We start from the raw sequence: 25,324 nt of genomic DNA, 5'->3' as shown, positions 1-25,324 counted from the left end.
ACACCTTTGGTAAAGGCTGTTCTCCAATTGGAATGCTCACAGGCAAGTGTTTCCCAATTGTTGGTGTTTATACTACATTTTTTTAAATTTGCCTTGAGACAGTCTTTAAACCTCTTTTGTTGACGACCAGCATTACGCTATCCGTTTTTAAGTTTGGAATAGAGTAGTTGCCTTGGAAGACGATAATCACATATACATACTGTATATATGTGTGTGTGTGTGTGTTTATATATACACACAGATGTATATGTACATATATATGTGTGTGTGTACACACACATATATATATGGTTGGGGTTGTCGCCTTTCAGATGCTGTGGGACTAAACCTCAGATCATTGGTCATGCTGACTGGGTCTGATGGGAGCTAGAGTCTTAACAGTATATTGAAAGCCACAAGTTCCCCACCACTAATCTACTGGAACAATTTGCTTATAACGGTTTTAAATAGTAAGATGTGGTACCCACTCTGCTGCATGTTTTGGTATTGGTAAGTAAAGCGACTGTAGCTCCTGACAGAAACTGATTTTTCTATCCTGGCTTGCAGGGGTAAGTTCCAGAGAAATGATGGGTCTTACTTTGGGTAATCTTAGGAACATAGGAAGCTCCCTTGGTACCAAGACTGAACAACAGTCCATCCTGGTTCAGTTTTAGCTACACTGGCAGGTAGCCATTTGTCCAGGTTCCATCAGGGAATCTTTCCCAGACCTACCCGGAGATGCTGAGGATTGAACCTGGGACCTTCTGTATGCAAAGCAGATGCTGCAGGCCTTTCCTTCACAGTTACAAAGCATGAATGTAATTGTGGTCTGTAATACATATGGGTTTCCTTTTTCTGTATGGTTTGCCTGCAACAAGGTAGGTCTAAGAGAGCATTGATGAAAATAGTATAACTCTACAATTTATTTACACTCAAATAAAAACAGGCAGGGTTCTTGTGGGACCTTAAAGACTAACACTCTTGTTACGGAATCTACTTCTTCCTGTGCATGAAATGCTTCTGAACTGCAGAATATAATCCCATTTTCTTTGGGGGGGGGGCCAGGAAGAGATAGCAAACATACTGTCAGAAGGAAATGAAATGCACAAATGGTGATAGTTAACAGTAACAGTACATTAACACACAAAAAATAAGAGTTGATAACATTTTGCCATTGGAAAGCTAATTAAGATGTGTAGTATGGATTTTTCAAAAAATCCTTTGATATTGAAACAGTTATCAAGCAACACTTTCAAAGCAGGACATAAAGATTCATGCACACTGAATTTTTCTGCCCTTTTACAGTTCCCCCTTGAGTGTCAGAGACACTTCCTATAACAATTTTTTAAAAAGTCTTATCAGAGCTAAAACAGCAAAGAAAGGAAATTGAGGTATCTGTTCAGGTGAAAATGTAATGTAGTTCTGAATCCAAAGCAATTTCTTTCACTGGAAAAAATGCAGTGGTTTGAAGAAAGGAGAAAAATATATTTTCGTTAGCCAATGTAGCTGTCTTCTGTGGGTTTCTACTAGTATAAAAATCTGGCATTAATTTAAAAATGCTTTTAAAGGAATGCAAAAGCATGATAATAATATCTTCAGTGTTTTCAAGCTAAGAGGAAGAAGATTTAGGGAAAAATCTAGTGCATGTCTTCACAAGTTTCTTCTCAAGATCCCCAAAGGAAACAATAAATGTAGCTACCTTAACCATTTTATTTTCTTGGGTTTGTAAACTGCAGACACACCTTTCATCACCAGAAATCACTCTTTATCTTCCTTTTACTTGATCATTATTTTGCAGCTACCATTCTGTAATGTCAGGATCCTTCTCAAGTGAGGGGCACAAGAAGTTGCTAGCCTGGTATAGTCTTCTCTAACAGACAACACTTCTCCACATTAACTGACCTGATTCTTTAAACTGAAGTGAGTCATGGACTTTCTTTATGCAAAAGAAATGGGAAAAAGAACAAACAGTGATGACCACTGGAAAGCAAAATAGTTGTAGCAATTATTAATAACGTGCCATTGGTGCTAACACAAACATCCTGACATTTGTAAACTGATCAACACACAATGTGTTCTGTAATCTTGATTAAATTCGCAGGTAACAGATTTGAATTGCCTGGTGCAGCAGTATGCTTGCCACTTGAAGGGAAAGGAAAGACTCATGGGAACAAACTTAGCTTGCTGGGAAGGCAGCAGGTGTAGAAATTTGCTACTTAAAAGTAACTGTGCAAACAGTGCTTGTGTAAACGCTCAGTGAATATGCACTGTTTCAATAGAGTTTATCTTCTCTTGAAATGTGCTTCTAAAAACACTTTTAAGTGAAGTATAAAAACATAGTGCAAAAGAAAATCAATCCTCTGCAGGTGAAAATTGATATATTTTGTGTAAGATGCTTTTCTTACAGTATATGGCAGCTTGCAAGACATTTAAAATACAACATGGAAAAATGTTATTGGGGTAAGATGGTGGGCAAAGTTGTGTACATTACTGCCCCATTCCTAAGGACCTCTTCAGATGTTCCAGCTGCTACTAGAACAAAAATATTAGGCTTTAAAAAGTCAGAACATCTGAAGACTCAGAGGAACACAAACACATTTATTGCCTCATTTCTTCTTGCATCCGCCACCAGGATCCAGAATCTGTGAGAGGCAACAGCCACCTAGATGCAGGTGTCCTGCCCTATGAAGGACTACCATCTGGCATCTTCAGTAGCCATTTCTAGGTCAGGATAATTTCTTCTGATATCTGCTGCAGCCCAGAGATTCAATATCAGAATATTCAGATGTTCTGACTTTTTAAGGCCTGATATTTTTGTGATTCTACTTTGAATCTTTAGGCATTTAGAGGACACAAGGAGGCTGAGGAAAATTATTTGTGCTTCCTCTTTAAAATATGCTGAGCAACTTACAAGCTCCCCTGATCTCAGTCTTTCTCTCTTTTATATGCACTCTATGGAACATCAGCTGGGGCTTTTTATTTATGCTTCCTCTGTTACAAAGGCACCAGCATGGCAACTAGAAGACACCTGTGCTGTATCTCCCCCCCCCCCCACTCCTTACCTCCAAAACATCATTCAGTTGAACTCAATGATACTGGCAAAACTTTCTCTTACCTTTACTGAACAGGTTTTTCCAGCCTTTCAGTGGAACTGTTCTTCCTTTTTCAGCATATCTTAGTGCTGTTTGTAAAGAAGAAATCAGTTGTGTTCACTATCTCACCATTAATGCAATTCTGTCTTCAATAATGATGATTTTTCCCCCCTAGCAGTTTTAAAAGTTGCTCTGAAGCCTTTGTAGTTAAAATATTGTGGGCCTTATAGAGATGTCTGGACTCTGGAGGGCCAAATTCAGCCCTAGGACTGTTATGGTGAATTTGATATATAAATAGGAATTATTATAAGCAGGGAGAAATAAGAGTAGCACATGAAGAGGCTGAAATAAACCCATTATACTTTTCTTTGGTGATGGAGACCATGAAGGCTGGGGCAGTTAAGGGTTTCACACACAGACGGTAGACTTAGAGGAAGGTTTTTAAAAGGAGGGAGGAAAGAGGTGGCATCATGTTGCTATTCCAGGAGTTGCACATTGGGGAGCAAAAGTGTGAAATAGACCTTTAAAGAGAGCAGGCTATGATGAGGTCAAAATAAAAAGTTATACATAAAATATGTTTGGGCGGGTAGACTGAGGAGGTACTTGAATTTAAAGATCTGGAATTTGTCATGGATGTAGAAGTTTGTTAGAAGACTAGGCAGGGATTTGAGGATTTGTGGTCTGAATGATGGACAAAGTGAATGATGTTGGCTCAACGTTCTTACTAGATAAGGGCTGATGAGCAGGCTGAACTATTTAATGTGTAGATGAAATAACAGTAGCAAGTTGTTATTTTGTCTGTTGATGCCATCCTCTTAAGATACTATATAATATACTATATTTCATATTAGGGCCCAATACATGCTCTGTTTCAATTTGGAATTAGTATAAATTACAAACCTGTATCAACGCAGGTGGCGCTGTGGGTAAAAGCCTCAGCGCCTAGGGCTTGCCGATCGAAAGGTCGGCGGTTCGAATCCCCGCGGCGGGGTGCGCTCCCGTTGCTCGGTCCCAGCGCCTGCCAACCTAGCAGTTCGAAAGCACTCTCGGGTGCAAGTAGATAAATAGGGACCGCTTACCAGCGGGAAGGTAAACGGCGTTTCCGTGTGCAGCTCTGGCTCGCCAGAGCAGCAATGTCACGCTGGCCACGTGACCCGGAAGTGTCTTCGGACAGCGCTGGCCCCTGGCCTCTTGAGTGAGATGGGCGCACAACCCCAGAGTCTGGCAAGACTGGCCCGTACGGGCAGGGGTACCTTTACCTTTACCTTTACTGGGGCTTCTGGGAGTTGTAATTCAGCAACATCTGGAGGGCCAAAGGTTTCCCCCAAGTGATCTATCTACATAGTTGGAATTGTATTCCACACTTTCCCCGAAGAACTGAAATCAGCATTAGATGTTCTCAGTAATAAAGGTAAATGGCAAGACAGTTGCTACATCATGGCAAACTGTGGTTTGGTTTCACATGACATACATGGATTGAAATTAGCCTGAGCAAGTCTCAGCCTGAACTTATTTCGGAAGCATTTACTTTCAGTTCCTTTTCAGGTCAGCTTGTTGTTTTATCCAATCCTTGGATTGTCATTTATGTATATCATGTTAAACCATGGTTTAGCATGATCTACAAATGTAGCAAGTGACTTACCTGAAGCTAGTTTGCCATTGAATTTAACAACTGAGCAAGGATTCATGCCTAACCCTCCCAAGTTTGCTACTGTTTATTTGAAAATGAATCTTGCGATTAAACATTATAAGATAACAAAGTTAGAACAAGTATGACTTGGTAGATTGCGTTGGAACTTGTATCCAAAATTTGGTGTCAGATACGAAGTATACTTTGTGGTAGATTTTAAGATCTGTGGTATACAAGCACATGCATCTTGTGTTACTCATAATTCTACATTAAGTTTGTAACCCCAATCCATATAAGCCTTTCCCCACAATATTCCCCTGCTTGTATCTATTATGGTAATGAATTCTGGTTTGTGGCCATACGTATTTTCATGAGCAATATTAAGTATTCTTATGAATTCAAAATTTCCTGTATTCAATGCAGAACTGAACTAAGCTTGCAATGAGTAGTGTTCAGTCCAGCTTTTCAAAAATTCAAATCAAAGCCTAGGCTTACCGTACCATCCTACACCTGTTTACTTAGATTCAGATTTATTTCAGTGTTTAATCAGAAGTGGTATGATAGAGGTATCTTATTTAAGTCATACTTGGAGCAGAGCCACTGAACTCACTAGTCTTAAATTAGTCAATTGATTTTTAGTGTTTCTGCTCTGAGTAGTTGGCTGCAACTACAAAGCTGAAAGGGACCCATCAAACCACCTGCCAATGTGGGAAATATACTACAGCACCCCTAATAGGATGGGAGCCACCTTTGCTTTAAAACCTGTAACAAATTAGGCCCTACATTCTTGTGAGGCAGTATGTTTCACTGTCAAACATGGTTCAGCTTAGTTTTTTGCAAGGTAAAATTTTATAGTATTGCAACCCCAGACTAATCTGTTAATCTGCCATTAAAAGATTAGAAATTGTAATTGCCTTTGGGATGCCATTTCTAAACACATAATGTTGTATACGTTGTATTAGATTGCAAGTCAGATTACAGCATTTTGGAAGTGGTGTATCCTAATTTTAGACATGGGACAACATAATGACTCAGCAAGTAGAGGAATGGAATAAGGAAGTACAAGGGTTCATTGGTTGCTTAACTTATTGTTATCAATAGGTGTGTCTATAATTGTGGTTTCTTAATTATTATATGTTAAATTAGCTCAAATACATTCTAAAACTGAACTAAATGCTGAAGTAAGTGTGTTGGAAGCCACATGAACAATTCCTGTATCCCAGTGATGTTGAGTAGAAAAATTTCCATTTCAAAAGTTCTTTGTTTTTATTACTAGTTATTTTTAAGGAGCTTATTTTTCTTTTTCGTACATTGCTGTGATATTTCTAATATAAAGTGATTCAGCAAATAATAAACAAATTATCCAGATAGTGCATTGCCTCTTAATCTGTGTGTTTCAATTAGTGTTGGAGGCAAAACCAATTACTAGATTACCGGTAATACTTTCAAAAATGTGGGAACAACCATGATTGCTTCTTTGCACCTATAACTCCTGGTTCAACCTGCCATCTTCCTTGTAACTGATGAACTTAATCAGCTATTTCCAACAAGTGAGGTAAAAAGGCAATAGCTTTCCTATCTTTTGTCCCCAGCACACAGAGGTACATTTATGTGGTACATGGAAGTTCCATTTAGATATCATGCCTGTTGACCGACCCAGGTTGTCCAGTGTATTTGTACAAAGTACTATATGATTTCCATTGTAATTGATCCAAGGTGGGTCACAACAGGAGTACTACCACCAGGCAAATATACGGTAAAGGATTAAGAAATGGTCCCCAGAAGCAAATTTGAGTTAAAAGTGGGTCCTAACATGTTATAAAAGCTCACATACAAGTCAAATTATTAATTAGAAACCTATTTAAACTTGAGAGACCAACTTCAAACTGCACAACTAAATAAATTCAGTCATACCTAGGTGCCTTAACTCCCATGAAATAAAAAATGAGAAGAAAAGGGGATCACCACTAAACTACCAACCACTTTATATATTAAGGGGATATAAAATTTCTATACAGTGGAAGCTGGTTTATTCATATGTTATATAACATTATTGATATTGCACCCAATTTTGACACCCTTTTGTGCATTATTTGTTTTCTACATTGTTCGGGTTCCACCCTCCTTTCTTCTTCATTAGTGCTGTTGCTTGACTAATAGTGCAATCCCATGCATATTTTTTCAGACGCAAGTCCTTATTATGTTCATTGGAACTTAATTTTAGGGAGCTGGATAAGGGATTGTAGTGTAACTCTTGTATAGCTTATAAACTTGTGGCAATAATTCCTGGAGGAATTCCCCTAATACTTTTGCATGATTGTGGGATCTTATGCTGAAACTGGATGAACTACAAAACTGTCTCATTTTAAAATAACTAGGTTAATGGCTGCTTGCAAATAGGCCAATTTAGCTTTTGAGCTGCTTATACCACTCCCTCAGGTGTGACTGCAACAATAATCCTAAATTATTAGTTTCTTTCAAAGAGATTATAGAACTGCTTAAAGTGAAATCCTTCCTTTTTTCTTTTTTTCTGGCAACTATTTTGGTAAAGCAGCAATGGTTGGTCTCCAAGACTTGGAACTTTACACTTTAACCCTATGAACACGTATACTTAAAATTGCATTAAAATGGCTAATCTGTGGAACTTTTTATAGCACACCATCTTGTCTTTTGCAAAATGCAGCTTTGCAATAAGGAAAACAAGAAATAATAACTTTTGCTAGGATTTTATCTCTGAATACTGAATGATTCTCAGAATAGAGAGCAGAGTCCCAACTATTAAACTAGTCAACATGCCTAAAAAAGCATAACAAAACCACAATATAACCTTAACACAGAATTTATACTCTTGAAAGTTTCTTGCAGGCATCCACTGTAGATCCACTGGTCAGAGACTACAGAGCAGGTCACCCAAAGGTCTCTGCTGAGTGAATATGATCATGTGTGAAGAAGTGGTACTTAACATATTCTGTCTCTAGACCATTTTGGTCTTTATTTTGAATTGGGTCTGGAAGCCAGCTGAGAAGCAGTGATAGAAAATTGGATAAGCATCAGTAAAAGTGCTTTTTTACTTACCAAGTAACTATAAGAGGAATTAGGTAGTATTCAAACTCCATTCAAAAGCTGTTTTCTATGCAGTCCAGCTTCTGTAGCAAGTGCAAATAGCTATTTAGCATTCATGGCACCCCTTTCTCTATGACTCAGCCTCAGGGTAAGAAAAAAGTAAATAAAATGAGCTAAGCGTTTATCCAGAGATGACCATACTTAAAGAATATTGAAAATCCACTGACACTTGAGCTGTAACGTTAATTTACTAGATCTTGATGAGAAGACAAATAATAGAGAGTTCTTTGCATAACAAAGACTACTCCTGGCACAAATAACTAGCTTAACATTATTATTATTATTAGGTTAGTTTGATATTGGAAATTGTGCTGCAAATCAGATCACTATCTTACAGCAACATATTAATGGTGGATCTGGCCACAGATAGCCTATTAAGCTTTCTAAATGGAAATCAGTTTAATTGCAAATAGCCCTGGATATGGTCCTTAGTCCTAAGCCAACTTGCTTTGTAAATAATTTTAATTAAAACTGGGCCTTTCAATCAGCGGCGTAGCGTGGGTTGTCAGCACCCGGGGCAAGGCAAGTAATTTGCACCCCATAACCCGGGGCAAGGCAAGTAATTTGCACCCCTAACCCCTAACCTGCCGCCGCTGCCAGCTTCTTGCTGCTGCCTGGGCCGGGTATTCACAGTTCTACAAATCTTTGGCGCTGGCTTGCTCCATTAGTTTAACTTGGGGGGGGGGGTGAGAGAGAGATTGCAATCGTGCTATGTGCACCGAGAAGGGGGGCACGGTTGTAACGCAGTGGGGGGGGGGAGAGAAGAAGAGAAACTAGCAGGAGAACCTTGATTTCCCTCTGCAGCTCTGTGGGGAAGGAGGGCGCAGACTGGGCTCCTTCCTCGCCACAAGATCCCTCGGCTGGCCGGGCCCAGGCCCCGCGGGGCTCCTCCGCGCTCCCCTCCCCCGGCCGGCAGCGCCTGCAAAGGCTGCGGGTTCCGCTGCACCTCCGTCTCTCTTTCCACTGGTAGCGAGAGCAGGTGGGAGGAGGCCACCCGGGAGCCGGAAATGGGCGCCAAATAAGGAGAGCGGGGCGGGCCTGGATCCTGGCCTTGTTTGGCGCTTCCCCTCGGCCGGTCGCCCAGCCAAGCCCGTGGCGGCGGCGAGGCGATGCCCGCGCAGGGGGGCGCCCACCCCTCGGCCCCCGCCCGGCACTGCCGCCCCAGCACCTGCCCGCTCCTCCCAAGGGGCCTCCTCTCCCTCCCGCCTCTTCGCAGCAGTCCTTGCGGGGCGGACAGGCTCGACTCTCCCCTCCCTCTTGCGCCCCATCCCGCGCCCGATCCTGGCCAGGCTCCGGCTCCGGACCTCCTTGCTGGCGCCTGCTGCTCCCCCTGGTCACCCAGCCCGACCCCTCCTCCCAAAGGAGCTGAGCCCCGAGGCTCTTCGGCGACTCTGGAGGTGGCGAGTGCGCCCCCCCAGATGTTGCGCCCGGTGCGGCCGGCACCCCTTGCACCCCCCACGCTACGCCACTGCTTTCAATGTGTTTGTAGGACTGAAATGCCAGAAAATCATGGTTAGCTGTGACTGATATGCCTCCTTCTGAATTCTAAATCTAGGGCCTCCTCCATCTTTTGAGTGAATGAAAATTTAACTAGTTGTAGCATATGTGTTGCTCTGTGATATTCTAGTGATCCTAATAAAGTTATTGACCTAATATGGATACTGGGAACACACCTACCTTTTATTTTTTGTGTTATCATCTTCCTGTAATTTAAGTAGCACCAACCTTTTAATGACCAAGTTATTGTCAGCACCTTTTAAGGCCCACATGGATGGGAAAGTGGGGTGAAAAAACAATTTATTAAAAGTTGACCGGAAAGTAGAACAACTTTGGAATCTACTTGGGTGTAGCGAAAGTGAAGTGAAAATAATTGCAGCAAAGTATTACCACATGAGAAATTCCATCTACCAAGTATAGATTACATCTTGCAATCCTATGTACACTTATTAAGGAATAAATCCCATTAGAATTGGCAGGACTTGTTTTTGAGTAAACATGTATTTATTACTGTAATTTTCAACCTTTCTTCCAAGAAGTTCAAGGTAATGTACATGGCTCTCAGTGTTTGAAACTCCCATTGTTCTAGGCACATTTTGCAACAGGGAATTTAAATAGCACAAGCTGTTTCTGAGCTCTGGGGTATTTTTTAACTGCGCCTAAAATTTCAGATTAAAACTGCAGAGTGGAAGAAAAGGAGGACCTTTTTCTGCCTCCCCACTTCCAGCTACTCTCTGAAGACTGTAGAAGAGACCCTCTTAAGAATATTAGGAGCAGGGAAAGCGGTAGGTAAAGGTAAAGGTACCCCTGACCTAGTTGCGGACAACTCTGGGGTTGCGCGTTCATCTTGCTCTATAGGCCGAGGGAGCTGGTGTTTGTCCGCAGACAGCTTCCAGGTCATGTGGCCAGTGTGACTAAGCTGCTTCTGGCGAACCAGAGCAACGCACAGAAACTCCGTTTACCTTCCCACTGGAGTGTTACCTATTTATCTACTTGCACTTTGACGTGCTTTCGAACTGCTAGGTGGGCAGGAGCTGGGACCGAACAATGAGAGCTCACCCCGTTGCGGGGATTCGAACTGCTGACCTTCTGATTGGCAGGCCCCAGGCCTTGTGATTTAGACCACAGCGCCACCCGTGTCACATAGGGAAAGGAGTAGACCACGTTAAAAATGAACATAAGACTTTAGCTGCAGTTCATTCATTTTTAGCTTTGTACAGTGGTACCTAGGGTTACAGACACTTCCGGTTACATGTTTTCGGGTTGTGCACCGCGCCGAACCCAGAAGTACTGGAACGGGTTACTTCCGGGTTTCAGCGCTCACGCATGTGCAGAAACACTAAATCGCACTATGCACAGAAGCACCGAATCACGACTCACGTGTGCGCAGACGCAGTGCTGCGGATTGCGAACGCTGCGGGTTTGAATGTGCCTCCCACACGGATCACTTTCACAACCCGAGTTTCTGCTGTATTCTTGTTATTTAAAAAGTATGCCTAGACATTCTGTTGTTGCATCCATAACCTAGGTTTAAGGTGCTATTTAGCCCCTAGCTTTCATATGTCAGTTTCTAACACAAATTGCTCTCCCACTTCCTGTATTATCCTTACAAGAACTCTGCAAGGTAAATTAGGCTGAAAGTCACTCTGGTTCAAGATTACCTAATGTGCTTCATAGCAGAATAGGGATTGAAATGCTGGTCTTCCAGAAGACCAACATTCCGAGTCCAACATGCTGACCAATAACTCTGGCTCCATCATAGGATCATATTGTAAAATACTATAAAATACGCTGTTGTCCTTGTGTTGCAGAGATGTCTACTCCTTGCTTTATTTGGTTACAAGCTTCTGGTTCTTGCCTTCCTATCTCAGATAAAACAACACAAAATAAATAAAAGATATAAAAATAATGTTATGGGCTCCTTTACCGCTCCTCATAATGAAGCAATGGATGTTCCTTCTAAAGCAAAAGGCCTTAAAAAGAGAAAAGAAGGAAACATAAGTGGGGTTGGACGTGAAATTTAGTATTTCTACTCAAGCCAAAGAGCTTATCACCAAAGTTGACTGTTGCTTTTCATCTAAATGCTGCTTATTTAAATAGCAATGTACTAAAACTTACATTTTAAAGTAAACTTGAAAGTCAGAGTGTAGCAGTGAAGTGGCACTTTCCTTTAGATATGTTTTTCTTTCAAGGATGAAACAAAAAAAAAGTGCTTTAAAGGGTACTTAGAAGTTATTATTACAGTAGGGGCTGTTTATTTAAACAAAAGCATGTTCTCCCTGCAGTCACTTGTAAAGAATGTTAAGGCCAAGTTACTTTGTATGATGGCTTTTTACACAGGCGGAGTGTAATGACATTTTTGGGGCCTTTATGTTCAACTTTGTGGAGGACTGTCTCCTCTTTCCTGCATTGAAGACTTAATTGAACAAACAGCATTGTATTAAACAGAAAATATTTAAGTGAAAAGCAGAGCAGGCATCATATGCTTCACTTATTTCAGGTTGGAAGAGGCAAGTCTGGGGACACTATGCACTATATGGGATTTCTAGCTACCGAAGCAGGGAGGGGAACAGAGAACCAAATATGACCCTCTGGGTATTTTTATTTGCCCCTCAGAACCTGTTCCAGGCCACACTCCCTGACCCAGGCCACAATATTTAAGTGAATTGCACTGCATCAATGATAGCAGCAGCAGCAGCATCTAATGTTTTACCCACCCTTCACCATGAGGTCCCAGGGTGGGCTATAACAGTTTAAAAATACATCATTGCAAAAATTTGAAAAACATTACATTCAAGATGATTCATCTCAAATGTCAAAGACCAGGGTAAAGAGGTGCATCTTCAGCATCTGTCAAAAGCTACATAATGAAGGTGCTAGAGCACTTCTTTGGGGCTACTGCATAGAATGCCCTCTCCTAGGGGAGCCCCCATATTTATAAGGGTGGTGGAACTACCAACTTCCCTCTGCTGATCCTAACACCTATGAGGGTCTGTAAGGAAGGAGATGATCCTTTACATATTTGGGCTTAAACCATTCAGGGTGTGACTGTTTCTTAGCATGTTACCGTTAATTCCATTTCTTACAAAATGTATTTTTATTCCATCAGTATGAAAAATCTTTCAAGAAATCTCAGTTTTAAAGCTGGTGCAGCACCAGATAAAAATTATACTTAGAAGACTGAGGATATCTTGTTTTAAGACAATTTTTGCTGGTGATGAACATATTGTAAGGTTTGGGTGTGTCTGTCATTTGGCCCCCTGCAAGAAGTAAACTAATGTGGGAACATGTAGATGGGAGTTTTCTGCCCATTGGGGGACTGAAAGAAGTTCATTGATATAACAGGAGGAGGAGCATTAGCATACTGTCTTTAAAGCTTTCATTCTAGGGAATGAGAAGTGATCAGGAGTCGGTGCCCTGATTATTTTTGTTGTTGGCATCTCTCTGTCTCGGGAGACAAGGAGTGCACCTTTGGGGTTGAAGTCAAGCAGCTAAAGTTACAGCGCCAGCTGTGGCTGAGGATACCGATATGGGAGAGACATGCTTTATCGCAGCTGTGGGAGGATGAAGAAGTCCTGTTGTGTTGCTGCAGATGCAGCATGGGGTTTCTCCTCTCTGCTCTCCTCCCAGCGGCCATTCATCCTCTGGCCACTGCTGTGGATACACAACCTGTCTGACTCCAGGCACTGTGGTCATCTGTAAGGGATTTCCCAAACCGGGGTTTTAAGGTCAATTATAATCTGTTAAAACCAACAAGTAGGGTGCATGCATGCATGCAGAGTGCAATAGAATGCAGTAGATGCAGTAGTTCCTGACGGGAAGAATGTAAATCTGCTGAAATGCATGAAACTATCTTGTAACACATGATTGACCTCTGTGACTTGTGAGTTTTACCCAACAATTCTTACACTTGCACTTGCACAACACATTTCAGGCTAGTGATTCTGGTTTGTTTTCTTCTTCTTCTTCTTCTTCTTCTTCTTCTTCTTCCTTCTTCTTCTTGCATTGGGCCATCAACCAGACTAGTCTTACCAGAACGTTTCCTTTCCTTATCAAAATGGAATGGCAGAAGTATAACTGGGAACTTCTTGAATCTCCCTTAGCTGCTTACACCTCCTCAAGAGGGCCCCATCTGCCTGCCAAGAATCCTGGAGAAAGAGGCTGTGTAGGTATCACACAAAAGTTACTGTTAAATAACAGAGTAATCATTAAAATTTCCTGCCAACCTAGCAGTTCGAAAGCACGTCAAAGTGCAAGTAGATAAATAGGTACCGCTCCTGCGGGAAGGTAAACGGTGTTTCCGTGTGCTGCTCTAGTTCGCCAGAAGCGGCTTAGTCATGCTGGCCACGTGACCTAGAAGCTATACGCAGGCTCCCTCGGCCAATAAAGCGAGATGAGCGCAGCAACCCCAGAGTCATTCGCGACTAGACCTAACAGTCAGGGGTCCCTTTACCTTTACCTTAATCATTAAAATTATTCATACAATCTTGTAAGCTGCTGATAATAGCCCCTTTCTCCCCTCTTTGTGGCTGTTGATGTGGAAAAATGCTTACTGACCTTTAAAAAAAAAAGCACAACTTGGAAAGCATCAGTTTCCTCTCATCAGTTTTACTGTGGTTGCAACATTGTCTGAGACGTGGCATTGCACTAATGCAAATGTAGGTTAGAGGTTTTGAGCAGAGAGGGTTCTCTTACCTGATAAAGATTTGGCTTTCGTTTCAGCTTCTGGCTCAAATAACCTGCCGTACCAAAATGGTTCTCAGGCAAGTGTTCCTCTTTACATGGAATTGTGTTGTAATTGTTTGAATATTTTTAGTTTATTGGAATCAGATTGAGTTTTGTCACTGTGCTTCTTTTTAAACTTTAGTTATCTGCTTCTAGGCTGAAATGTCTAGGCTGAGGACCAACCTCCTGTGTGCCAGAAACTCAGCATCTGCTACTCACACTGTGTGTTATCTGCTTGCACATGGCCCCCTCTGTGCACCCCACCAGTGGCTAGATGGTAGTACCAGCTTCAGTGGCCACAGTATGAGCAGTCACAGAAACTGACCCCAAGCTAGGACTTCTGTTAATTGTAGAAACACTTGACCCAAATATGCTCAGTTAAGCTGCATGTGGAATTTAGTTTTGTTTAAATTTAGCTTTCCTTGTCCAATCATACTGTCACATTTTTCAGGAAAACTGCATTCTGTTCAGGATGCCTTTAACAAGTTTCAAATGCTGGAGGGATGTTACCTGAATGTTGTTTATCTTGCATTAATGGTCTTACCTTGGGGTGGGGGTGGCTTTAAACAGCTCTATGCATTCCTTTTGTTGTGAAGCACAAAATTAACATTCCCCACCCCATTTCAGGCTGTGCAAATACTTCCACATTCCTAATACAATAGACTAAACCCATTGTAAAAAAAAAAATCCCCAAACACTTTGAGTATGAAAGGTTTCACTTTTTAAATTCAAACATAGCACTATCATGATTACAGGAATAAAATGGAGTTTGCTTCTGCTGCCTAGGTGCTGAACATATTTACACAAAACCAATCTGTGTGTAGAGGAAATACATGGATCCACCCCCCCTTCCACATTTAGGAGATCACGAAGTGTTACATTTGCAGCAGGCCAAAGGACCAATCACAATAAGTGGGATTTTATGATCAGTAAAGGAAGCATCATGTTTCTTCTGCCTTCCGGAGATTCCATACCAGGCAAGGTTAGGGAGACAGCTGGGTACGCTTGTGCTGGGCATCAGAGGGCTAACCTGGCTGGAGACCCCAGCCAGGGACCAGGTGGTTTTTTGTTTGAGTTGATAACTTCAATATTCTAACAAGACTTTCGCCCCAGGCCTCAGACAAGCTCTGCACAGGCCTGGTCCACAATGTTGCTTTTTCCTAAGATGGTAAGGTGGCTGCAGTGGGCCAGGAAAAGCTTCATTAATTTTTCAACATGGTCTCTTAGGCAGTATAGTGTAATGGTTATGTTGTTGGACTAGGACTGTTTCTCAGCCCAACCTACCTCACTGAGTTGTTTGGAGAATGAAATGTATGCTACCTTAAGCTCCTTGGAGGAAAAGTGGGATATAAATGTAATAAATAAATACATACCTGGGACCCTTAGGCACAAGAAAACATCTGCAGCCTCACCACCGTCTCATGGAGGAAGGGCAAATGAATGAGCCTGGAGAGGCAAGTCTCTTCAAAGTGAGAAATCGTGTTAGCTCTTTAACCAGCACCGTGCAGATTATTTTACAACATGAAATTTTATTTTATAAATTAAATTAAATTTTAGCTGTACACCAGTGTAGATGGCATAGGTGATTTAAGTGGTTTAGGGTTTTAACAATTGCCATCAGTGAATCTGAATATTAATGACAAACCAATACAGAAAGCACAAAGGTGATGATACTTGTATTTCTACGCAATTTTACTTGGGCTGCTCCTCTTCCCGGGGGGCGGGGTTGCAGGCAGGCCTTGTGCTCTCCCCGTGAACACTGGGGGGGGGCGTGGCGTGGGAAAGCCGCTTGCGTCACTGGGGGTCCTGACCACATCACGCCCCTCGGCAAACCAATCTGGTTGACTGGGGAGCGTGGCTTACCCTTTTTAAACCGGGGCCTCCTCCTCTTTACCTCCTCCGCCGGATCTCCCACCCTCCTGCCCTATTTTCATGTGTTCGCCATCTTGGCCTTGCTATGGACCACAGTTGGTCACCTGTAGAGGAGGCCAGGTGGGAATTTTTCCACTTAGCAAATTGGCACCAGCCATGTGGTTTTTGCCTGCCTCATAGCAATCGTCACAACTTTGTAAGGTTTGACTGTTAGGCGTTGGTAAAACCTGGTTATTGGAGGGGAGGTTGTGGCCTTCACCTGCCCCTCCTCTTTAAGGGTATTCCGTTAAAAGGATCCGGGGGTGTGGATCCTGTCCAAAGCCTGGGTATGGGCTAGGGCTGTGCCACGACCCCATCGGGGACCCTGGGGGAACTCGCAGTTAATGTACTTCAGGCTTCCTCAACCTCACCCATCCAGATGTTTTGAGACTACAATTCCCATCATCCCTGACCACTGGTCCTGCTAGCTAGGGATCAAGGGAGTTGTAGGCCAAAACATCTGGAGGGCCAGGGTTGAGGAAGCCTGATGTACATCAACAGGGCTCTCCCTACTGGTGGTTGACCTATATGAGACTACCTGCATGGCAGGCAGGAGTCAGATATAGTTGGTTCAGTTCCAGTGCCTAAGCCAATACTGCTCACATCTGTAACCAATAAAGTTGTGGCCTTAATTATCCCATTAAACCGAAATATTGGTGTCCGTGTGTTTTATCATCCAAGAAATGGGGGTGGGCTCGGGGGCCTTGCCACACACACACACACACACACACACACACACACACACACACACACTCATTACAGATATTTTACATTCTTTGTCAGGCTCTATCTACAACCCTATCACATTTGCTTTCAGGGAAGTGGTCTCTAACTGCTTTAAAAATAATAGATAATGCAGAGAGACATTGTAGTCACTGAAATTGTGTATGTTGATTTTCAAAAAAAAACCCCAGCTCTATCTGCACTTTTACTTAAAAAGGTTTCCCTAATGATTGCATTTGAAACAAAGCAGACAACAGTGAACTGTCATGCTGAAATAAACCAGTAATAAAGATCTAGAAAAGAGACAAAACAAAAGTGAGGGGTGCACAGTAGTTGATGTAAAATGGTGTATCTTGTAAACTCTTGTGTTAACTGTGACCATATTCCAGACCTATGTTTTACTGAAAACACTATCGTTGAGGCATGTCCTTGGTTGACTCAAAGTTCAGGCAAATATTTATAATCTATGTTTATACTTGGGTTTATGTTTATATTGAAGTATTCTATAGCAAAACAAACTGCCTGGACAAACAGGGGGACTTGGTTATTTCCACTGATTTTATTTATTTATTCCTTCAACCAAGGAGAAACCCCAAGACTGTATCTCTCAGGCATATACTGAGCTACCTTAAGGCTTGGAATCTGCAGAGAAGTTGACAGTTTTAAAATGTAGCTTTTGAAAAGGCAACTGCTGGCTGGGTGGGTGTATTTAAAAAGACCCTTAAATCAGAAGTGGGTGGGAAGGCTACCAATGACCAGAGTGTATTTTATTTATTTTTTGTGATCTAAATAGCTCATCTTTCCACTCCCCTGGCAACTTAGACTAGGTTTGGATGTACATTCATACTTTGGAAGTCGAACGGAATCAGTTCTGGAACTAGACTTCTCTGCGACCCATCCCCTCTGCAGGGAGGTGGGACCGATTCGGATGGTCCGCCCCCGCCACTTAATGGATCCAAATGGTTTCCAGAGAGTGGTAGGGGATGCTTTATCCCATGTTGATGGCCTTTCAGCCGATTCCCTGGTGGCCCGCTGGAATGTGGAGTTAACCAGGGCTATTGACTGTTTGGCTCCGAAGCGCCCTCTCTGATTGCATGAAGGCCGGAGAGCCCCGTGGTTTTCCACAGATCTGAGGGCAATGAAACAATCGTTGAGACGGCTAGAGCGCCGGTGGCGGATAACTCATTCTGAATCTGACCGGACATGGGTTAGAGCTCAACGTCGAGCCTACCAAGTGGCGATAGCGACGGCGAAGAAGACTTTCTTCACCGCCTCTATTGCATCTGCAGAAAACAGCAGCAGGAGACTCTTTCAGGTGGTTCACAATTTAGCGGAACCACCTGTAACATCGGGGCCCAGTACGGGCCACATGTTCTCCTGCAATGATTTTGCAAATTTTTTTGCAGATAAAATCGCTCAGATTCGGGAAGAAGTAGACTCCACCGTGGGAGCAGGGCCGGGGCGGGAGAGTGCTAGAGTCCTGTCTGGTCAAGTTGTGTGGGATCAATTTCAATCTGTTACCTCCGAGGATGTGGACAGGCTGCTTGGACGAGTGAAGCCAACCACCTGTCTCCTGGATCCTTGCCCATCCTGGCTTATAAAAGCTAGCCGGGAAGGACTGGGCGATGGGCTTCGTGGGGTGGTGAATGCTTCCCTCCGTGAGGGAGCCTTCCCAGACCCGCTGAAAGAGGCGGTTATCAAACCGCTTCTTAAAAAACCATCTTTAGATGCGGCCACGATGGCCAATTATCGCCCAGTCTCAAACCTTTCATTCTTGGGCAAGGTGATTGAGCGAGTGGTTGCTGAACAACTCCAGGCACGCCTGGAAGAAGCGGACCATTTGGATCCCTTCCAGTCAGGATTCAGGCCTCATCATGGGACTGAAACTGCCTTGGTCGCACTGGTTGATGATCTCCGGCGGGCTAGGGACAAAGGTGAGAGCTGTTTCCTAGTTCTGCTGGATCTCTCAGCGGCATTTGATACCATCGACCATGACATCCTTCTGGACCGTCTTGGGGGGCTGGGAGCTGGGGGCACTGTCATACAGTGGTTCCGCTCCTTCCTCCTGGGCCGTGTTCAGAAAGTGGTGGTGGGGGATGAGTGTTCAGACCCCTGGCCGCTCACTTGTGGGGTGCCTCAGGGTTCTGTCCTCTCCCCCATGCTTTTCAACATCTACATGCAGCCGCTGGGAGGGATCATCAGGAGGTTTGGGCTGGGTGTTCATCAGTATGCAGATGATACCCAGCTCTACCTCTCTTTTAAATCAGAACCAGTGAAGGCGGTAAAGGTCCTGTGTGAGTGTCTGGAAGCGGTTGGAGGATGGATGGCGGCTAACAGATTGAGGTTGAATCCTGACAAGACAGAAGTACTGTTTTTGGGGGACAGGAGGCAGGCAGGTGTGGAGGATTCCCTGGTCCTGAATGGGGTAACTGTGCCCCTGAAGGACCAGGTGCGCAGCCTGGGAGTCATTTTGGACTCACAGCTGTCCATGGAGGCACAGGTCAAATCTGTATCCAGGGCAGCTGTTTACCAGCTCCATCTGGTACGTAGGCTGAGACCCTATCTGCCTGCGGACTGTCTTGCCAGAGTGGTACATGCTCTGGTTATCTCCCGCTTGGACTACTGCAATGCGCTCTACGTTGGGCTACCTTTGAAGGTGACCCGGAAACTACAACTAATCCAGAATGCGGCAGCTAGACTGGTAACTGGGAGCGGCCGCCGAGACCATATAACACCGGTCTTGAAAGACCTACATTGGCTCCCAGTACGTTTCCGAGCACAATTCAAAGTGTTGGTGCTGACCTTTAAAGCCCTAAATGGCCTCGGTCCAGTATATCTGAAGGAGCGTCTCCTCCCCCATCGTTCTGCCCGGACACTGAGGTCCAGCTCCGAGGGCCTTCTGGCGGTTCCCTCCCTGCGAGAGGCCAAGTTGCAGGCAACCAGGCAGAGGGCCTTCTCGGTGGTGGCGCCCGCCCTGTGGAATGCCTTCCCACCGGATGTCAAGGCGATGGACAACTACCTGACATTCAGAAGACATCTGAAGGCAGCCCTGTTCAGGGAAGTTTTTAATATGTGACATTTTAGTGTATTTTTCATTTCTGTTGGAAGCCGCCCAGCCAGATGGGCGGGGTACAAATAATAAATTATTATTATTATTATTATTACAAAGCGCGGCTCCTGATTGGCTGCAAGAAGCCGTGGAAGCCCTGTCAGATGTTCAGGTTCCAAAGAATGTTCGCAAACCAGAACACTCACTTCTGGGTTTGCGGCGTTCGGGAGCCAAATGTCCAAGTACCAAGGTGTTTGTGATCCAAGGTACGACTGTAATGGGAAACCATGGATTCCTGCTGTGTGGAGGAACCTGCAGCACTCATATACTTCCCCCTCTTTCACAACCGGTTGGAGGAGCTTGGAAGCTTTTGCTTCAAGTTTTAAACCAACTGCATGTCCATGACAGTTCAACTGGGCAACCTCAATAGTTTGGTAACTTACTGTTATCCTGTGTTCATTTGCTTTCTCATAGAATTTCATAAGTGGAATTGTGTTTGGATTATCCAAATCCATACTTCCAGGATTTGATTTTTTAGTTGTTGTTTTTTTAAAAAAGATTGTTTTTATTTTTATTATTAACAAACCTGCAAAGGAGAAATGTTTATAACTATTAGCTCTAGCTACTTTGCCTGTCAACCCAGCTGGGATTTGCCCTGTGCCTGATATATGTTAACTAATATCTGATCATTGTTGAAATAAAGTAACTGCAAATGATCAGGTGGCATTTCACAACTGTTGGAGGAGGAGAGTGTTTTTTTAAAAAAAGAATAAGATTTTGTAGTTAAGAAGATCAGAGATCTGCTATACAAATGTTAGACAAAATAAAACATTTCCATTAGCTACAGACTGTACTTAAAACCATTTCTCAAAATTGCATGTTTAGTCTTACCCTGGTTGTATTGAGGAAAATTACAAGTACAAATCACAAAGGAACTATAGTTAGCCAGAGAACAAAGCTTGTGAGACCACTGAACCTTTTGTGTGCATGCCTTGTCTCTTGAAATGCCATTCCCCTTCTTGTTCAAAAATCTGGCAGTGCACAATCCTCGCAAATCCTTTGTGCACATAATGAAGGAAGACTAAAGGGCCAAATTATCCTAGCAAGGTCATTTAAGGTAATGACATATTCAGCTCCTATTGAAATACAAGAGACTTAATGTATAACAAATCTTATTACAAAGGGTGAACCATCCAGCAAAAAAAAATACACGTGCAATTGTAACACAGTTGTTGCACACATAACATATTTTTGGATACTGAATTATTTCTAATTCTTAGAATTTAGAACTAAGGCTTGGAGTCTGAGTAGACACTGAAATTGATGAGACTTTGATTGATTTCACTGTATCTATTTTAAGTCTTGATCCGTCTAACCTTATGTGTTGAACAAAATATATGTGGATGCAGCCTAAAATTGTTAATGGCTTGTTTTAAAGACATCAACAATTATTTGTTATATCACGTACTTGCTCAGTTGTGAATTTAGACTTCATTTGAAGAAGATGTCTTATGCAATTCTTTTGTCTTTCACATTTGGAACAAATTGCAATAGTCCGTTGATAACTTTAGAAGCTTTTAACATTTGTCAGGTGGTTTTTTTAATGCAAACCTAAATAATGTTGCAAAATTTGCTGGTAACCTGAAATATAATCTGAAATTGGAATATAAATCTTGCAAGTGTGGATCTTGTAAATATAAATCTTGCAGCCCCATTGTTAGACTTTTTTATTCAGTGTTGTAAAATAGAACAGGGGTAGCCAATATGTTGTTGGACTACAACTCTCGTCATCCCTCGCTATTGGTTTTGCTGATTGAGGCTTATGGGAGTCCAACAATGTCTTGAGGGTGCCTCATTCTAATGTTTAGTACCAGCTGCATTGGGCTGTAATGCCAAATTATGTTTTAGTGTTATGTGGGCAAGTGTTAGGCTTATCACCTGTCCCATTCCCTTTCACCTTCTGTCATGGCTGTGAGAAGGCAATCAGAAGCTTTCATTTCTGTTTTTAACTGTCCACAGTTTAGCATGTACAATATAGTTAAACCCAGGCAACCTGTGAGTAGTATTAAATGGTTTACTGAAACAACTTCAATCAGTCCTTTATGAAGCTAGCTTGTTTCAATAAACCATAGGCAAGATTCACCACTATAGCTTCTAGTTTCCTTCACAGCTATACCAGAATAGAGGAAGCAGGCAGCACATGAGCCCCAACACTGGTTCATGTTATGCTAAGTTACATTTTAGTACATTCAAATGCAGCAACTTTTTAGAAGACTGTCTTACTACTTAATAAAGTTCATTTTATGCATTGAATGGGGTGTAACAAAACTCTTCAGTTCTTAGTCCATGTGCTTCCACTCCACATTCCACCCCTTGCAAAGCATGCTCAGTTCTCATTGGGCTGCACTTTTAGTATTTTTTTATTTTATTTGTGCAGACCTTTTGCTCCCCAGACTCTTGTGTGTAGATAGTGCCTTTTTTGGCTACAAAATGACTGGCACTTAGAGAATTATTAGTATACAGTGTAAGGCTTTCTGTCAGGAAACAATTGAAGAGAATACCATTGTTTAATATTCTGACTGCCAGCATTTCATGCACCGCTACCCATCCCAGGTACAGATGAGGAAAAGGTCAAATGCTAGCCCTCTTCATGTTACACAAGCAGATAACGAAGACATGAATCTCAGGAATTTGCAGCCGCAGATTTAATGAGGGCAGTGATGTCAAACCATTCATTGAAAATGTGAGGAGAATGAGGCTTTTGGCAGCTGATGTGCAGGAGAGCTACAATTGTCTGTATTGATAACCTGAATGTTGTTATGGCAAGTTGCACTAGGCATGGATAAGGAATTCTCGAGTGCTGCTGGCTGTAAATTAAAGTGCCAACCTTGTCACAACTTATTATCAGGTTACCTTCAATCAAGTTTAAAGGAGCAAGCCTGCTATTATTTGAAAGGACACATTTAGTGGAATTTCACCCCCACTACCACCGTTCCATTACTTCAAAAAATCTTGATTGTGTACAGGCATTCATTAAATAATGATAATAAAATAGTAAAATTGTCAAATAAGTAAAATATACACGAGAAACAATTTTAGTAAGTACTGAAAAAACATCAGTGTTGGCACTCAGAGAGGACTTGGTTCTGTAAGATGGGTGCCACCATAGAAAAGGCTGTCCCCCTGATTTCTGCAAACCAGAGATAATTGGAACCAAAACTATATAGTGGTTTACTGGTAAGGACAAGCACTTTGAACTGGGACAGGAAACAAATAAGCTCTAAAGCAGGTGATAACATGTATGAAATATGAGATCACCAAACCATGGATGACACTGGAAAGGTCTCTCCCAGCAACAGGGACTGCCAGTGAATCAGTCAAAACTGATAACAGACAGTCATGCTGCAGCCGCAAGCAGGGAATCCAAGAGCATGCCCCCATATGACCTCTGTCAGTTCTTTCATGGGCAACATTAAATACAATACTCAGTCATAAGGAATTCAATGGGATAACTGCTCCAAGATAGCTGGAATCTGCCCTTATGAGAAAACTGTGATAATTACTATGCTAACAAGCCTTCACCAGCTAGGATAGGCAAAGATCTAGAGTGCAAGTTAAGTCTCAACCCATGCTGTGACTTTTCTGAATCCTCTGGCAGAATCAACTGAAACTCCTCTGAGCAAATCTGACACATAGGTGCTAAGGGGCTTTCCAGTAAATTCCCTGTAAGAAAAGCGGAAATAACTTAGCAAAGGAAGAATGCTACTAAATATTTAACCACATGCTAAAGGTTAATCTGTTTCAAGAGGCTTGTTTGCCAGAGAATTTTGGGAAGAAATGTAGGTGGGGAAAGCATTTCTATTTTGGGAATATAAGTTTGATATACCCTGCTCTAACATGAGGCCGCAAGGGGTCTCCTGTTCAGCTTACTGAACAGATCAACACCTGAAACATCTTAACCAAGTGATGCTCTTGGCCCACTTGCTGCATTCAATTTACAGCACAGATATTTAAATACTAAGGCTATTGTAGTGTACATGAAATCTGGGAATCTTTGAAACTGTCCAAATTCTTGCTTGTGAAGCACAATCCTATATGTACTTGCTCAGAAGTAAATTCTACTTTGTTTAGTGGAGCTTACTTTAACGTAAATATGTTGCAGAATGTAGCCTAAGTGTGCTTTCTCCGCTAGTGGAATTTATGAACTAAGCCTAATGAAGAAACCTTACCCCCCCCCCCCATTTTTTTGTACAGCATAATTCTACACTTCAATTCTATGTGCAGGAGCTATAAACTCAAGTGTATCCAAGCCTGTTGTCTCCATTTCTGGAAAACGGAAACTGAATATTAAGGTGTAACCCTCCTTCAAGAACACCCAAATTGTAGGGGGGGTTGTTTTGCAAGCGGCAAAGATTATTAATATGGGGAGCAACAACCACTGCCCATTGGCCACCTCCCCTACATTTATACTTTAAATTGATCTCTGTTTTGTAGGGGAATCTTGTAGACTCTTGTGCAAGATTAAATGGAGTGAAAAGTGGTGATAGTCTTCTCTAGGAAGCAAAGATAAACAATATACTCACTTGTATTGCATAATTTAGCTAGGTGTCCAACTGGAGCGCAGAAGGAATCTGTTTCCTGATTCCAGAGTTTTCATCCAGTTTGGATAGTGAGTGTTTTTGATCCAATTGATTTGTGGCAACAGCTGTTCACCAGCTGCTGTCAGAGGTAAATGAGATACCAGTTTATTTTTAAACTTTTGTTTGCTAAATGAAAATTTCCTTCAGAAGCCTCACCTCAGCACCAAAATATCTTCTAAAATTCCTAGAATTGCTGATGTACCATGTGAATTTTGACTGCTCTTCTGTATGCTGAAAACCAACCCAAATGAAAAATGGAAGGTTTTGTTAGCTGGAAAGAAGCTGCTGCTGTTTTACACGTTTATAACAAAAATGTAAAGAACAGGAAGGAGGAAGAAGTTGCAGTGTAGGATATGGGGAAAATAGAATGTTAGGAAAGTCCCACCATGAAACAAACTGGAGGAGGAAAACCAGGTACGCAGGTGAAATTGGATACTGAGAAAACCATCCAACAGTGCTTCAGAAATTTTATGTACCTTTATATAAGAAAACTAGGGGAATTTTGTGGATAGTAGGCGAGGATATATTGATTAAATATTATCCTTCCTAACTCACGCTAATGAGTCACACACACACACACATATATATAGCAGAGTTCATTCCCCGTTATACACAGCAAGAAGCTAGTTGCAGATTCATTTGAATCACTTTAGTTAAGCAATCCAATCTAGCACCCCCAGATTGGTGTGTATTCCTGGTAAGACCCCTTTGATTCTCTCCTAAAAGAATAAAGTCACAAGAGTCTTCTTTAAAAGTAATGAAAAGTTTACTTGAATTCAGTTCACAGTATGATCCCTGAAGGCAGGCTTTAGCTTGTAGTTTCAGATAGAGTGGGCTTACATCCTTTATGAGCCTGGGCCCATGTGCTGCTGGCTGGGAGCCAGCAGTGCAGTCCAAGAGAAGAAATTGCATCAAAAGAGAGAGATGGCTGTGTGACTGGACCTTTTGTGGGGGT

General features: G+C 42.4%; 1 protein-coding gene and 2 long non-coding RNA genes across 6 annotated transcripts in view; 1 reads left to right on the top strand and 2 right to left on the bottom strand.

The window, feature by feature from the left end:
- Positions 1–25,324, top strand: part of PAWR (pro-apoptotic WT1 regulator) — a 60,128-nt gene that overhangs the window by 1,345 nt on the left and 33,459 nt on the right. The window lies entirely within an intron of this gene.
- LOC309379523 lies at positions 1,675–13,366 on the bottom strand. 4 transcript variants are annotated; one of them, XR_014172526.1, is made up of 5 exons: positions 12,687–13,366; positions 11,112–11,183; positions 7,777–7,906; positions 3,095–3,160; positions 1,675–1,915 (listed from the first exon to the last, which is right to left on the bottom strand). It is a non-coding gene; the product is annotated as an uncharacterized lncRNA (long non-coding RNA). The 4 variants fall into 4 exon arrangements; XR_014172527.1 differs by having other exon boundaries at positions 12,791–13,366; XR_014172528.1 differs by having other exon boundaries at positions 12,847–13,366.
- Positions 24,287–25,324, bottom strand: part of LOC309379526 — a 28,827-nt gene continuing 27,789 nt past the window's right edge. The window contains exon 5 of the long non-coding RNA XR_014172532.1: positions 24,287–24,600. This is a non-coding gene — a long non-coding RNA (uncharacterized lncRNA). The remainder of the gene's footprint in view (positions 24,601–25,324) is intronic.

Source organism: Podarcis melisellensis (assembly GCF_964234715.1).
Source record: "Podarcis melisellensis genome assembly, chromosome: 10".
Lineage (NCBI taxonomy): Eukaryota > Metazoa > Chordata > Lepidosauria > Squamata > Lacertidae > Podarcis > Podarcis melisellensis.
This window is presented reverse-complemented; position numbering and strand designations above follow the sequence as displayed.